Here is a 15,017-nt window from a genome sequence, read left to right as displayed (position 1 = left end):
CAGCCCACCAAGCTCCTCCATCCATGGGATTTTCCAGGCAGGAGTGCTGGAGTGGGGTGCCATTGCCTTCTCCAACCACATCTATATAGTGAATGTAATCCAACAATAGTTTTTCTCCTTCCTATCTCTCACTCGCCTGAACTGAAACTCATTATTTTAATTGCAAACACTTAGAAAGCACCTATTTATGTGTAGGAACAGTGCTGTATGCTGCAATTGAGAAGACAAAAGGTGTGTGTGTGTGTGTGTGTGTGTGTGTGTGTGTGCACGTGTGTGTGTGTGTGTGTCTTGACAGAGAAGTCTTGGTCTTTGTCCACAAGCAGTTTATTATGATGTAAAGGAAAAGATATTTTCTTTTGAGACAGACTTTCCTTTATTTTTCTCCAAAAGAGAACACTGGTATTTAGTTGTGTGTATGTGTGTGTGTGTGTGTGTGTGTGTGTGTGTGTGTGTACGAGGTACGTTTAGTTGCTCAGTTGCGTCTGACTCTTTGCAACCCTATGGACTGTAGGCTGCCAGGCTCCTCTTTCCATGGAATTTTCCCAGCAAGAATACAGGAGTGGGTTGCCATTTCCTCCTCCAGGAGATCTTCCTAACTCAAGGATCGAACCCACATTCCCTACAGCTCCTGCATTACAGGTGGAGTCTTTACTGCTGAGTGACTGAGAAAATCTGCTTCTTTTTAAATTCCAAAGTTTAAGTCTTGTTTCAGCTAAAAGATGACAATCATTCTCATCTTGAAGAGACTTGTTGAAATCAGACAGAAGTAAAATAATAAAAAGGATTAGAATGGCATGCTCTGGTAGAGAATACAGCCCCAGAATGTTATTTATAGTGAGATATACATGAATGACACTATTATAATACCTCGTTAGGTATTCCTATGTAAAAGAAAATAAAATGTATCTAGAAAGAATATTAAAAAATAAAATTTATGTAATTAATCTCTACATGAAAAAGTGGGTTTTTTTTTTTTTTTGCCTTTCTGATAGTTGCTTTTTAATTTTTTATTGCTGTTTATTTGGATAACAGGCCAGCCCTGCCTTGTGATGGCACTTGAAAAAAGCAAACCCCTAAATGCTCTGTAGCTGCTTTGTTTGCATTATTGCAATAGGTCACTGTAGGTCCTTAATGAAGTTCATCATTCTGGATTTTCACAAGTAAATAGAGCCACACTAAGTATTATGAGACAAACGGGTTTAATAAAGGGGTTTGGGCTTTTGCATACATAGAAAGAGAGTAGGTTGTGCAGGTGAGGGGCTGAGGCTGGAAGGTTAGAGAAACAGTCACAGAAGTTATCATCATGGCCAGCCAAATGAAATGGCTTTAATATGATTGCAGGGAAAATGCCACAATTCTCAATTATCTGGATACCACCCTATCTACTGTCTCAAACTGCAACAGGAAAGCTGGAAATTACAGGGAAAACTGAGCAGCAGCCATATTTGGCCAAAAGTATGTTCGGAGAGTGTTAGATCTTGTAGAGAGTGCCTGAAAAACTATGAATGGAGGTTTGGAACACTGTATAGGAAGTGGTGGCCAAAACCATATCCAAGAAAAAGAAATCTAAGAAGACAAAACAGGTTGTCTGAGGAACCTTACAAATAGCTGAGAAAATAAGAGAAATGAAAGGCAAAGAAGAAAGGGAAAGACATACACAACTGAATGCAGAGTTCCAGAGAATAGCAAGGAGAGAAAAATAGCCTTTTTAAATGAACAATGCAAAGAAATAGAGGAAAATAATAGAATTGGAAAAACAATTAGAGATCTTTTCATGAAAACTGGACATACCAAGGGAACATTTCAGGTAAAGATGACCACAATAAAGGACAGGAATAGCAAGGACCTAACAGAAGCAGAAGATATTAGGAAGTGGCAAGAATACACAGGAAAGCTGTACAAAAAAGTCTTAATGACCCTGATAACCATGATGGTGTGCTTGCTAATCTAGAGCCAGACATCTCGGAGTGAAAAGATGCACTTACGAAGCACTACTACAAACAAAGCTACTGACGGTGACAGAATTACAGCAGAGCTAATTCAAATTCTAAAAGATGATGCTGTGAAAGTGCTGTACTCAACATGTCAGCAAACTTGGAAAACTCAAAATGACCACAGGACTGGAAAAGATCAGTTTTCATTCCAATCCCAAAGAAAGGTAATGCCAAAGAAGGTTCAAACTACATTAAAACTGTTTTCATTTCACATGGTAGCAAGTTCAGTTCAGTTCAGTTGCTCAGTCACGTCCAACTTATTGTGACTGCATGAATCACAGCACTCCAGGCCTCCCTGTCCATCACCAACTCCTGGAGTTCACTCAAACTCATGTTCATCGAGTCAGTGATGCCATCCAGCCATCTCATCCTCTGTCATCCCCTTCTCCTTCTGCCACCAATCCCTCCCTGCATCAGGGTCTTTTCCAATGAGTCAACCCTTCACATGAATTGGACAAAGTATTGGAGTTACAGCTTTAGCATCAGACCTTCCAATGAACACCCAGGACTGATCTCCTTTAGGATGGACTGGTTGGAACTCCTTGTTGTCCAAGGGACTCTCAAGAGTCTTCTCCAGCACTACAGTTCAAAAGCACTCAAAATTCTCCAAGCTAGGTTTCAACAGTATGTGAACCGAGAACTCCAGATGTACAGGCTGGATTTAGAAAATGCAGAGGAACCAGAGATCAAATTGCCAACATCCGATGGATCATAGAAAAAACAAGAGGATTCCAAAAAATATCTACATCTGCTTCACTGACTCTGCTAAAGCCTTTGACTTTGTGGATCACAACAAACTGGAAAATTCTTAAAGAGATGGAAATACCAGACCACATTTCCTGCCTCCTGAGAAAACTACATGCAGGATAGTGAGTCAGTTCGGTCACTCAGTCGTGTCTGACTCTTTGCGACTCCATGGACTGCAGCACGCCAGGCCTCCCTGTCCATCACAAACTCCCAGAGTTTATTCAAACTCATGTATTGAGTCTGTGATGCCATCCAAATGTCTCATCCTCTGCCATCCCCTTCTCCTCCCACTTTCAATCTTTCCCAGCATCAGGGTCTTTCCAAATGAGTCAGTTATTCACATCAGGTGGCCAAACTATTGGAGTTTCAGCTTCAGCATCGGTTCTTCCAATGAATACCCAGGACTGATCTCCTTTAGGATTGACTGGTTTCATCTCCTTGCAGTCCAAGGGACTCTCAAGAGTCTTCTCCAACACTGCAGTTCAAAAGCATCAATTCTTCGGTGCTCAGTTTTCTTCACAGTCCAACTCTCACATCAATACATGACCACTAAAAACCATAGCCTTCACTTGACAGACCTCTGTTAGCAAAGTAATGTCTCTGCTTTTCAATATGTTGTCTGGGTTGGCCATAACTTTTCTTCCAAGGAGCAAGCATCTTTTAATTCCATTGCTCCAGTCATGATCTGCAGTGATTTTGGAGACCCCAAAATAAAGTCTGTCACTGTTTCCCCATCTATTTTCCATGAAGTGATAGGAACTAACACCCAAAAAAGATGTCCTTTTCATTATAGGGGACTGGAATGCAAAAGTAGGAAGTCAAAAAACACCTGGAGTAAAGGTAAATTTGGCCTTGGAATGCAGAATGAAGCAGGGCAAAGACTAATAGAGTTTTGCTATGAAAATGCCCTCGTCATAGCAAACTCCCTCTTCCAACAACAAAAGAGAAGACTCTACACATGGACATCACCAGATGGTCAACACCAAAATCAGATTGATTATAATCCTTGCAGCCAAAGATGGAGAAGCTCTATACACTCAACAAAAACAAGACCAGGAGCTGACTGTGGCTCAGATCATGAACTCCTTATTACCAAATTCAGACTTAAATTGAAGAAAGTAGGGAAAACCACTAGACCATTCAGGTATGACCTAAATCAAATCCCTTATGATTATACAGTGGAAGTGAGAAATAGATTTAAGGGACTAGATCAGATAGATAGAGTGCCTGATGAACTATGAATGGAGGTTCATGACATTGTACAGGAGACAGGGATCAAGACGATTCCCATGGGGAAAAAAATGCAAAAAAGCAAAATGGCTGTCTGGGGAGGCCTGACAAATAGCTGTGAAAAGAAGAGAAGAGAAAAGCAAAGGAGAAAAGGAAAGATACAAGCATCTGAATGCAGAGTTCCAAAGAATAGCAAGAAGAGATAAGAAAGCCTTCCTCAGTGATCAATGCAAAGAAATAGAGGAAAAGAACAGAATGGGAAAGACTAGAGTTCTCTTCAAGAAAATTAGAGATACCAAGGGAACATTTCATGCAAAGATGGGCTCAATAAAGCACAGAAATGGTATGCACCTAACAGAAGCAGGAGATATTAAGAAAAGGTTGCAAGAATACACAGAAGAACTATACAAAAAAGATCTTCATGACCAAGATCATCACGAAGCTGTGATCACTCACCTAGAGCCAGACATCCTGGAATGTGAAGTCAAGGGGGCCTTAGAAAGCATCACTACAAACAATGTTAGTGGAGGTGATGGGATTCCAGTTGAGCTATTTCAAATCCTGAAAGATGATGCCGTGAAAGTGCCACACTCAATATGCCAGGAAATTTGGAAAACTCAGCAGTGGCCACAAGACTGGGAAACGTCAGTTTTCATTCCAATCCCAAAGAAAGGCAATGCAAAAGAATGCTCAAACTACTGCACAATTGCACTCATCTCACATGCTAGTAAAGTAATGCTCAAAATTCTCCAAGCCAGGCTTCAGCAATACGTGAACCGTGAACTTTCAGATGTTCAAGCTGGTTTTAGAAAAGGCAGAGGAACCAGAGATCAAATTGCCAATATCTGCTGGATCATGGAAAAAGCAAGAGAGTTCCAGAAAAAGATCTATTTCTGCTCTATTGACTATGCCAAAACCTTTGACTGTATGGATCAGAATAAACTGTGGAAAATTCTTCAAGAGATGGAAATACCAGACCACCTGACCTGCCTCTTGAGAAACCTATATGTAGTTCAGGAAGCAACAGTTACAACTGGACATGGAAAAACAGATTGGTTCCAAATAGGAAAAGGAGTATGTCAAGGGTGTAGATTGTCAGCCTGCTTATTTGACTTATATGCAGAGTACATCATGAGAAATGCTGGACTGGAAGAAGCACAAGCTGGAATCAAGATTGCCAGAAGAAATATCAATAACCTCAGATATGCAGATGACACCACCCTTATGGCAGAAAGTGAAGAGGAGCTAAAAAGCCTCTTGATGATAGTGAAAGAGGAGAGTGAAAAAGTTGGCTTAAAGCTCAACATTCAGAAAATGAAGATCATGGCATCTGGTCCCATCACTTCATGGGAAATGGATGGGGAAATAGTGGAAACAGTGTCAGACTTTATATTTTGGGGCTCCAAAATTACTGCAAATGGTGACTGTAGTCATGAAATTAAAAGACACTTACTCCTGGGAAGAAAAGTTATGACCAACCTAGATAGTATATTCAAAAGCAGAGACATTACTTTGCAAACAATTGTCCATCTAATCAAGGCTATGGCTTTTCCAGTGGTCATGTATGGATGTGAGAGTTGGATTGTAAAGAAAGCTGAGAGCCGCAAAATTGATGCTTTTGAACTGTGGTGTTGGAGAAGACTCTTGAGAGTCCCTTGGACTGCAAGGAGGTCCAACCAGTCCATTCTGAAGGAGATCAGCTCTGGGATTTCTTTGGAGGGAATGATGCTGAAGCTGAAACTCCAGTACTTTGGCCACCTCATGAGAATAGTTGACTCTTTGGAATAGACTCTGATGCCGGGAGGGATTGGGGGCAGGAGGAGAAGGGGACGACCGAGGATGAGATGGCTGGATGGCATCACTGACTCGATGGACATGAGTCTGAGTGAACTCTGGGAGTTGGTGATAGACAGGGAGGCCTGGCGTGCTGAGATTCATGCGGTCTCAAAGAGTTGGACACGACTGATTGACTGAACTGAACTGAACTGATGCGACCAGATGCCATGATCTTAGTTTTCTGAATGTTGAGATTTAAGCCAACTTTTTCACTCTCCTCTTTACCTTTCATCAAGAGAAATATTCTTCAGGACAAGAAGCAATATTTACAGGACAAGAAGCAATATCTACAACTGGACATGGAACAACAGACTGGTTCAAAACTTGGAAAGGATACTGTATATAAAAGGCTCTATATTATCACCATGCTTATTTAACTTATATGCAGAGTACATTATGCAAAATGCCAGGTTGGAAGACTCACAAGCTGAAATCAAGATTGCTGGGGAAAATGTCATAACCTAGATATTCACATGATCCCACTCTAAAGGCAGAAAGTGAAGAGGTGCTAAAGAGCCTCTTGATGAGCGTGAAAAGGAGAGTGAAAAAGCTGGCTTAAAACTCAACATTCAGAATGCTAAGAATGTTTTTTGAACCAAATCATGGCATCTGGTCACATCACTTCATGGCAAATAGGGAAAAAGTGGAAATAGTGACAGATTTATTTTTGGAGGCTCCAAAATTACTGTGGACAGTGACTGCAATCACAAAATTAAAAGGTGTTTGCACCTTGGAAGAAAAGCTATGACAAACCTAGACAGTGTATTAAAAAGACATGACATCACTTTGCTGAGAAACGTCTGTCTAGTCAAAGCTATAGTTTTTCCAGTAGTCATGTATGGATGTGAGGGTTGAACCATAAAGTAGGCTGAGCATTGAAGAATTGATGTTTTCACACTGTGGTTATGGAAAGACTCTTGAGAGTGCCTTGGACAACAAGGAGATCAAACCAATCAATCCTAAAGGAAATCACCTCTGACTGCTCAATGGAAGGTCTGATGCTGAAGCTGAAGCTCCAATACTTTGATCATCAGATGCGAAAATCCAACTCTGGAAAAGACTCTGATGCTGAGAAAGATTGAGGACAGGATGAGAAGAGGGCAACAGAGGGTGAGATGATTGGATGGCATCATTGACTCAATGGATATGATTTGAGCAAATTCCAGGTCATAGTAAAGGACAGAGAAATCTGGTGTCCTGCAGTCTATAGGATTGGAAAGAATCAGACACCACTCAGAGACTGAATAAAAACAACATCTTATGAGATTATAAGGAGTTTCTTCTGCTTTATATAATAAATGTGATGGCCAATCATTGGCAAATTCTAATTTGGAACTATTGAAGGAAGGGGGTTATAAGAATTGTACCTGACATGATAGTAATATCTAGCTTACTACTAGCACAGGAAGGACCTGACATTTTAAATCAGACTTTATATTTGCTACCCTAAGACATTGCCAATCAAAGTCTTTTTATGGTAATAAGTAAATACTTTTCTTATAATTTTGACTGTGTTAATTTAGCAAAGTGTTTATAATCTAATTTGAAGTGTAAGGGATTATGACATATATTAAACTTTGATGTCCTAATAGAATCTAATGCACTGAAAATCATATACTGAAATCTGTTGTTATTCACCAAAATATTTTTTAAGCAGTTTATCACATTGAAATAAACTTGAAGCATTTTTATTAAATTGATAATATGGTGAAAAGATATTCAATCTATCACATTATATTAATACTATATTAATAATTTGTATTATATTAAGGATGAACTGTAGTGTTAGACAAGACTCTTGAGAGTCCCTTGGACTGTAAGGATATCAAACAAGCAATTTAGGAACTCAGTCCTGAATATTCATTGGAAGGACTGAGGCTGAAGCTGAAGCTCCAATACTTTGGCTACCTCATGCAAAATGCTGACACATTGGAAAAGACTCTAATGCTGGGAAAGATTGAAGGCAGGAGGAGAAGGGGATGACAGAGGATGAGATGGTTGGATGGCATCACCAACTTAATAGGCATGAGTTTGAGCAAGCTCTGGGAGTTGGTGATGGACAGGGAGGCCTGGCGTGCTACAGTCCAGGGGGTCATAAAGAGTCAAACATGACTGAGTGACTGATCTGAAGAATGTACTTGTTTTCCTGTGACATAAAATATAATTTCAGGCTTCTTTGTTGGTTCAGTGGTAAAGAATCCACCCGCCAGTGCAGGAGACAGAAGTTCGATCTCTGACCCTGGAAGACTTTACATGCCATGGAGTACCACATGGAGTTGCTGTGTATCACAGCAACTGAGCCTGTGCTCTAGAGCCTGGGAATCGAAATTACTGAGCCCATGTGTCCTAAAGCCCATGCTCTGCAACAAGAGAACCTTCTGTAGTGAAAATCCTGTGCACTGCGACTAGAGAGTAAGCCCCTGCTTGCTGCAACTAGAGGAAAGTTCATGCAGAAATGAAAACCCAGCACAGCCCCCCAAATAAATAAATACAATTATTTTAAAAACAATGTCATTTCTAGTCTCTAAATATATCCCATGAGCTGATAAAGCCCTTATTTTTTGAAAAAGATACAATCTATAAGATGCAATGTGCAAAAGTTTATATGATATATGTATCATTTATGTATACACATTTATATGCATTTATGATCACACACATGTGCATAAACAAATATAAATACATGCTGGTGGAGTATGCTTTTATCCAAATTGGTAAATAAATGTATCAATAGAAATTTTATATTTGCAGCAATCCAATTGTCTTATTAAACAACACTATTTTCTTTCTGAGTGAAATCCAGTATCCTAATCTTGTGAAAATGCTTTATTCTTAGTACTGCCAATATTCCCAGAGGTACAGCAGTGATGCTTTTCTTAAAATAATTCTGCCTTCTGGGCATGAGGCATTTTTCATCATTAAAGAGGACAGAATCAGTTTTGTAGCTGCTATCTGTTTTATTGTGGGTAGAGCTATGTTAAGATACCTTTAAAATTAAATTTCAGATCCAGGTTGACATTAGAAACAAGGCAGTGTTTGATATGTGATGAGAAGTTGTCAGCTTTCCTCCCCCTGACAAATTGCCTGCAGCTTCCTGTGAGTAGTTTAGGGTAAGTGAGTTCTGGTATGCAGAGTTCCATATACAAAGGTCTCAGTACTATATGTGTGTGTGAGTATGTGCTGGAAGTGAATATGAGACAAGCTAGTTGTTGGGAAATCAAATTTTATTATTTTAATTATTAAGGTTATTTTAGGAATATTTCTTAAGGATGAATAAAATCCCATTCAGAGTTAGGCATGAAAAGGCAAGTAGAATTCATTCTAAGTGGTAATTGCCATGAAAAAATGAATTTTTGAATCTTAGGCTAGAGTTTTGAGGGAAATTTTTATTCTCTTGTTAGGCTAGTAGTCTGTCTCGATATATCTTAGCCTTTCATTTCTTTTTACTAAATATCACTGCTAAATGAATATGTATGTGGTAGGGTAGGTGGTACCCACTCCAGTGTTCTTGCCTTGAGAATCCCAGGGAAGGGGGAGCCTGGTGGGTGCCATCTATGTGGTCGCACAGAGTCGGACACGACTGAAGTGACTCAGCAGCAGCAACAGCAGCAGCAGCAGCAGCAGGGTAGGTGGTATGAGTGTGTATACAAGGTTATAGCCAGAACACAGAAAGGAACTTGTAATCAAGATGCTTGGCACCATTTTTGATTCTTAAGCAGGGGCACACATGTGCGCCATACAGCCAAACCCACTTCTCATTCTAGGTGGTCATATATCTCTTAGGAAATTATGTAATACATTGTATCTCAGAAAATGGAGGTAATTACCTAAATGTTAGAAGATCTTCACTCTATCCACAATCAAAGCAAAAATTAAAAATTAAAAAGGAGGATGCTGCTGCTGCTAAGTTGCTTCAGTCGTGGCCGACTCTGTGCGACCCCAGAGACTGCAGCCCACTAGGCTCCTCTGTCCCTGGGATTCTCCAGGCAAGAATACTGGAGTCGGTTGTCATTTCCTTCTCCAATGCATGAAAGTGAAAAGTGAAAGTGAAATCGCTCAGTCGTGTCCAACTCTTCGCGACCCCATGGACTGCACCCTACCAGGCTCCTCCGTCCATGGGATTTTCCAGGCAAGAGTACTGGAGTGGGGTGCCGTTGCCGTCTCCAAAAAGGAGGATACAATACTGCATTATCCCCTAAGGAAACCAGAGGGAGTTTCCTCCTTTCCTGATCTCTAAAACTTGAGACACAAAGAAGTACTCCTACTCTGAACCTTTGGGTAGTAAACAAGCAGCACAAAGGTAAATAGGGGATTATACAATTGGCTTATGGAGGCAGATCCAGAGAAAGTGTTGCTGGCATCGGGTAGGGGCAGCTGCTGTGTCAGACAGCAGTGTCTGTGCCCTGCGGTGCCAGCCACATCCCCTTTGGCAATGGACTCTGCCTGCTCCTTCCCTCATGCCCTTGATTGCAGGTCTTACAGCCTAGCATTCCATTCTATTGCCTAATTGTCTTGGGCCCTCCCAACACTACGAGCTAAGCAATATATTTTGTATCACAATTTTCCTTTTCTACCTTAGTTATTCATTCTGTGGCTTGAAACTGGAGAGACTCGACCCAAAGATAAATTGTGAAACTATATTCACAGGTGCATGCTAATTTACAATTGTTATCACACATATATAAACTCACATTTGAATATGTGTGTGTGTTCTTGGATTTTAACATTTTCATTTCTTATATTTTATATGTGTTTCTTTTAAACACTGTAAAAATGAGTATATTTTATCATCCTCCTGATTTTCTTATGCTGAAAGATTTAAACTATTTAAACTGATTACTGATTATTTTAATTTTTTATTTATAGTTCTATTTTATGCTTTCTATGGGTTACGTTTATTTTTTTTTTTCTATTCTGTTTTTCTTTTGAATAGTAGAATACTTTAAAGTTGTCTTTTATTTTGCCTTATGAATAAAGTGTTGCATTTTGAATTGTTTAGCAAAGTTCTACTGCTAACAAACTCCTGTGAAAATCTTTTTATATATGGCAACATTTAATAATTTTAGAGCCTGGTGCATGAGTACACCTGGAGACTCCTAGCCCTGCCTAACTACAATTCTGACATCTTGAGCTCCTGAGTACCTGAGTGTGGAAACCTTGTCCACGTAATCATGCTCTCTTCAAAATTCCCCCATCTCTTCAAACAGCCATCATTTGGCTACTCCTCAAGCCCAGGTGTGCAACAAGAGTTACAGCAGAGATTTTGTCCAGCCTGTAGTAGATAAATCTTGGGAAATGTTCTACATAAGCTTAAAAAGTAAGTTGAAGCTCCTACAACACATCTTTCTCCCCATCTCAAGTCCAGTATATTTTTGCTGCTATTGATACCATATATTTTGGTATTCTTTTGGTTTCAAGAGCAAGTCAATTTTAAAAATACCTTAAAACTCTATTAATTTTAGTCCAAAAGTGCATTTCTCCTTAATGTCTCAGAAAATAGCAACATCAGCTAATTTACCCATTCTACCGAGTTGAAAGGTCATAAATCCTTAACATCCTTTTTCTCTCAGAATCTAGATCTTGCACGAAATCTTACTGAGAATAGCTATGCTATTCATAGCTCTGGAACTTGCACTCTTTATTTGTATTATCATTTTTGTATGGATATAATAATAATATAATTCCTTCTGACAGTTCTACGAAATATCCTTCAGACTGACTATCCAATTTCATCCTCTCCAATTCAATCACCACACCACTACCAAAGATTTTCCTTAAACAAAACCTGATCATGTGGTTATCCTGGTAAAACATCTCCATGAAGTTGTCAATCTTAAATATACATTTCTCAATATGATATTCAAGGTCTCCCTTTTTCCCCTCACTTGTACTTTATATTCTAACAATGCTGTCTTCTCAATTTTGAGTCATTCCAGATACTCTTCTCTGACTAGAAAATGTATATTCCACTGTTTAAATGGTCTAATTTCTACTTTTCTACAGTTCTCATCACAGTTGTTAGTTCTTTGATGTCCTACCTTAACCAATTAAACTAAATTAGTTTCTCACAGCGTGAGTAACTCACCTAATCACATTGCTTAACAGAGGGTATTATACCTCCTTGATAACTAAATCTCCTTCAGTGAGAAGAGGGACTGAATTTGTTTCATTTAGCTGCATTCCTGAAGAGGGTGCAGAGGATGAGATGGCTGGATAGCATCACCGATGCAAGGAACATGAACTTGGGCAAGCTCCAGGAGATAGTGAGGGATAGGGAGGCTTGGCGTGCTGCAGTCCATGGGGTCGCAGAGAGTAGGACATAACTGAGCAACTGAACAACAACTAGGCAGAGGACTGAATATTTAGATATTTAGTGGAGGACTGAGGAGCCTGGCAGGCTACAGTTCATGGGGTGCAAAGAGTTGGACACGACTTTGCAAGTAAACAATAACAACAATTTACTATAATAGTTCAAGTCTTGAAAGTGCAGATGAACAAGTGGGATTGTGTACAATGTTCTTAGAGAGGGAGATTTGACATCATAGAAAATAAAATTGTCTTAATGACTGAACAACAACTGAAGAGGGTGTTGGCTACAGAAATCACTTAGTCAATACTTGCTGCAATGAGTTGAATTAACCTTTTATCAGTATAATCAATAAAATTTATGATTTTAGGTGCGATTTTTCACATGTTTGTATACCATATGCTGGGAACTTAAAGTATATAATATAGCATAAGAATTCTGCATTCAAGTAGGTATGATTTCATTGGCCATGAATGATCTATACCCACTATGAATGTAAGTTGATCGACATAATGAAATGTAAGCTGCTTACCATTGTCTAATAATTGCTATAGATGATCCTTGGAGTATTTATCCTAATAATTCCTTGAAATTTTATCTCGCTTCTCTTCTGCTAAACAATGAAGCCCAATTTCTTGCCTGTAAACAATACCATTTTCACGATAAATAAGAACAGGATTATCCAATTTGAAAAATACAAGCAAGCGTTCTATGAAAATAAATATTCAGTCCCACAAAGATTTCCAGCTTTTGTCAAGCACTAACAGCTTAGAAAGGGTGAGAATGATCAAAATATGTAATTTAAAACAGCACAATAATTCCAATAATAGTCATAATCAGAATGTACGGGTATGAGTCAGGACTAGCTTGAATAGCTATGAAGCTTTGATATATTTCATGTTAGAATAATTTATCCCATCCAATGAATAACATAAAAATCTAATTATTCTAACAATGTTATCTAAATTTAGTTGGCTATTGTCTAATATCTATAAGCATATAATACTTTAATCTCTCTCTTTTATATATGTGCCTACATTGAAAAAACGTAGCTTTAAAATAGTAAAAATGGAGAATTTAAGTCAATTATTTGTGAATAATTTTGTCTCATACATTTTAGTGGTAGATTAATTTCAGCAAAATCTTACACTGACAGTCAGGGTGTGCTTATTTGTTCTTTTCTATCAATATTTTAAAATAGTGTACAGAAATTAAATAATGACTAACCGAAGAATTTAAGGTTATTGTCATAATCATGAAGATTAACTCTGTAGAATAGAAACTAAAATATTTTGCAAAATAAACATAGATATCTTGTTATACCAATGTAAATATTGTGAAACATTTTTTCTCTCACAATTTTTCTAATTTGGTAAAAGTATTTCTTAAGCAAAATTCATGGAAATAACTAAAAAGACAAGTTTCTTCTATTTTTTCCTTCTTATTCTTAATCATTTTAAGTTAGAAAAATATTTCAGAGACAATACTGAAGTTGCTTTCTAAGTAAACCATTCCCCCAATTCATGCCCACTGTCTTTCTTTTAAGAATAATTTGGGAAAAAAAAATATTATTTGACAACTATAGGCTTCCCTCATGGCTTAGATGGTAAAGAATCTGCCTGCCACTCGGAAGACCTGTGTTCGATCACTGGGTTGGGAAGATATCCTAGAGAAGGAAATGGCAATGGACTTCAGGATTCTTGCCTGGAGAATTCCATGAGGTCTCAAAGAGTAAGACACAACTGAGCAACTAGCACACACCACACTCACACATACACACACGCACAAAATGTCAATATCAAAAAAAAAAAAAAAAAAAAAGGCATGGCAGTGTCATTCTCCAAGCCTGCCTGTAGGTACAGGAAAATCATGTGCTTTTCTTCCTAACAACCTTGAAAACAGATGCAAATGAATAACGTTTCCCAGAGAAGCAAACAGTCTCTGCGAACTTCACCAGATATGTGTTGCTGGTCAGCAGTGCTGCACATTACAAAGCTGCAGAATGAGCTGGAGTTCATCTCACTGGCTCTGCCCCAGTGGAGAATGACTAGCACTTCACTACAGATTTCCCTGCCAGACCTAATTCCTGTTTGACATCTTCATTTGACCCAGTCACAGTTTCTCCTCTCCAGGGTTTAAAATAGGGATCAAGTATATATATATATTTTAATAATGTCACATTCCAAAGAGTGACTCCAGTGAGGGGACCATTGAGGGTGCAGTTACTCACATATAGACCATCATGCAGGAAGATATTAAGTGATTCAGTAAAGAGATGCTCCCACTAGGGTGCTGAGGATTAATTCAAACAGCTGTGACAGAATTTCATCCAAAGTATGAAGTGGATATGCGTGACTTCATTTCTAATTTACGAATATTATCAGGTTGTTAACTATTCTCACACAATCATACATTAAACTTCAGGGCCCTCTACATTTTGGTAAATTACACTTGTTTTTTTTTTTTTTTTTTTTTTTCCAAAATGGTTTCATGTTGTCTTCATGATGACATAGTTTAGTGAACTTGTGTTCTCCAGGGAACAGCAACCAGCTCATTTGCACACTAATTTCATGAGTGCTCTAACTCCAACAAATGTGACTTTGTGAGTTACAGACTCCTTTGAGCTTGCCTTCCCCTCCCTAGAGTCTAGGCTCACACACTCTCCCAAGCTGGTTCCAGCTCTTCTTCCTCTACCATCCCCACTCTGCCACAGGTCAGCAAGTATTGTTCCCTTTGAGAGGGGATTTGTCTGTCTCCACCCCTAGGCTTTCATCCAGCTCACTGATTTCCACTGCACAGCAGGGGGTGTTCTGGTGATCCCACTGCCCTCCTAATCACAGTGATGCTGGGGATTCACAGGGCAGTGATGCTGAACACTAACTTCATTCTTCTGAATGGCTACT

The sequence above is a fragment of the Oryx dammah genome, unplaced genomic scaffold (assembly GCF_014754425.2).
Source record: "Oryx dammah isolate SB20612 unplaced genomic scaffold, SCBI_Odam_1.1 HiC_scaffold_3, whole genome shotgun sequence".
Classification (NCBI taxonomy): Eukaryota; Metazoa; Chordata; class Mammalia; order Artiodactyla; family Bovidae; genus Oryx; species Oryx dammah.
This window is presented reverse-complemented; position numbering follows the sequence as displayed.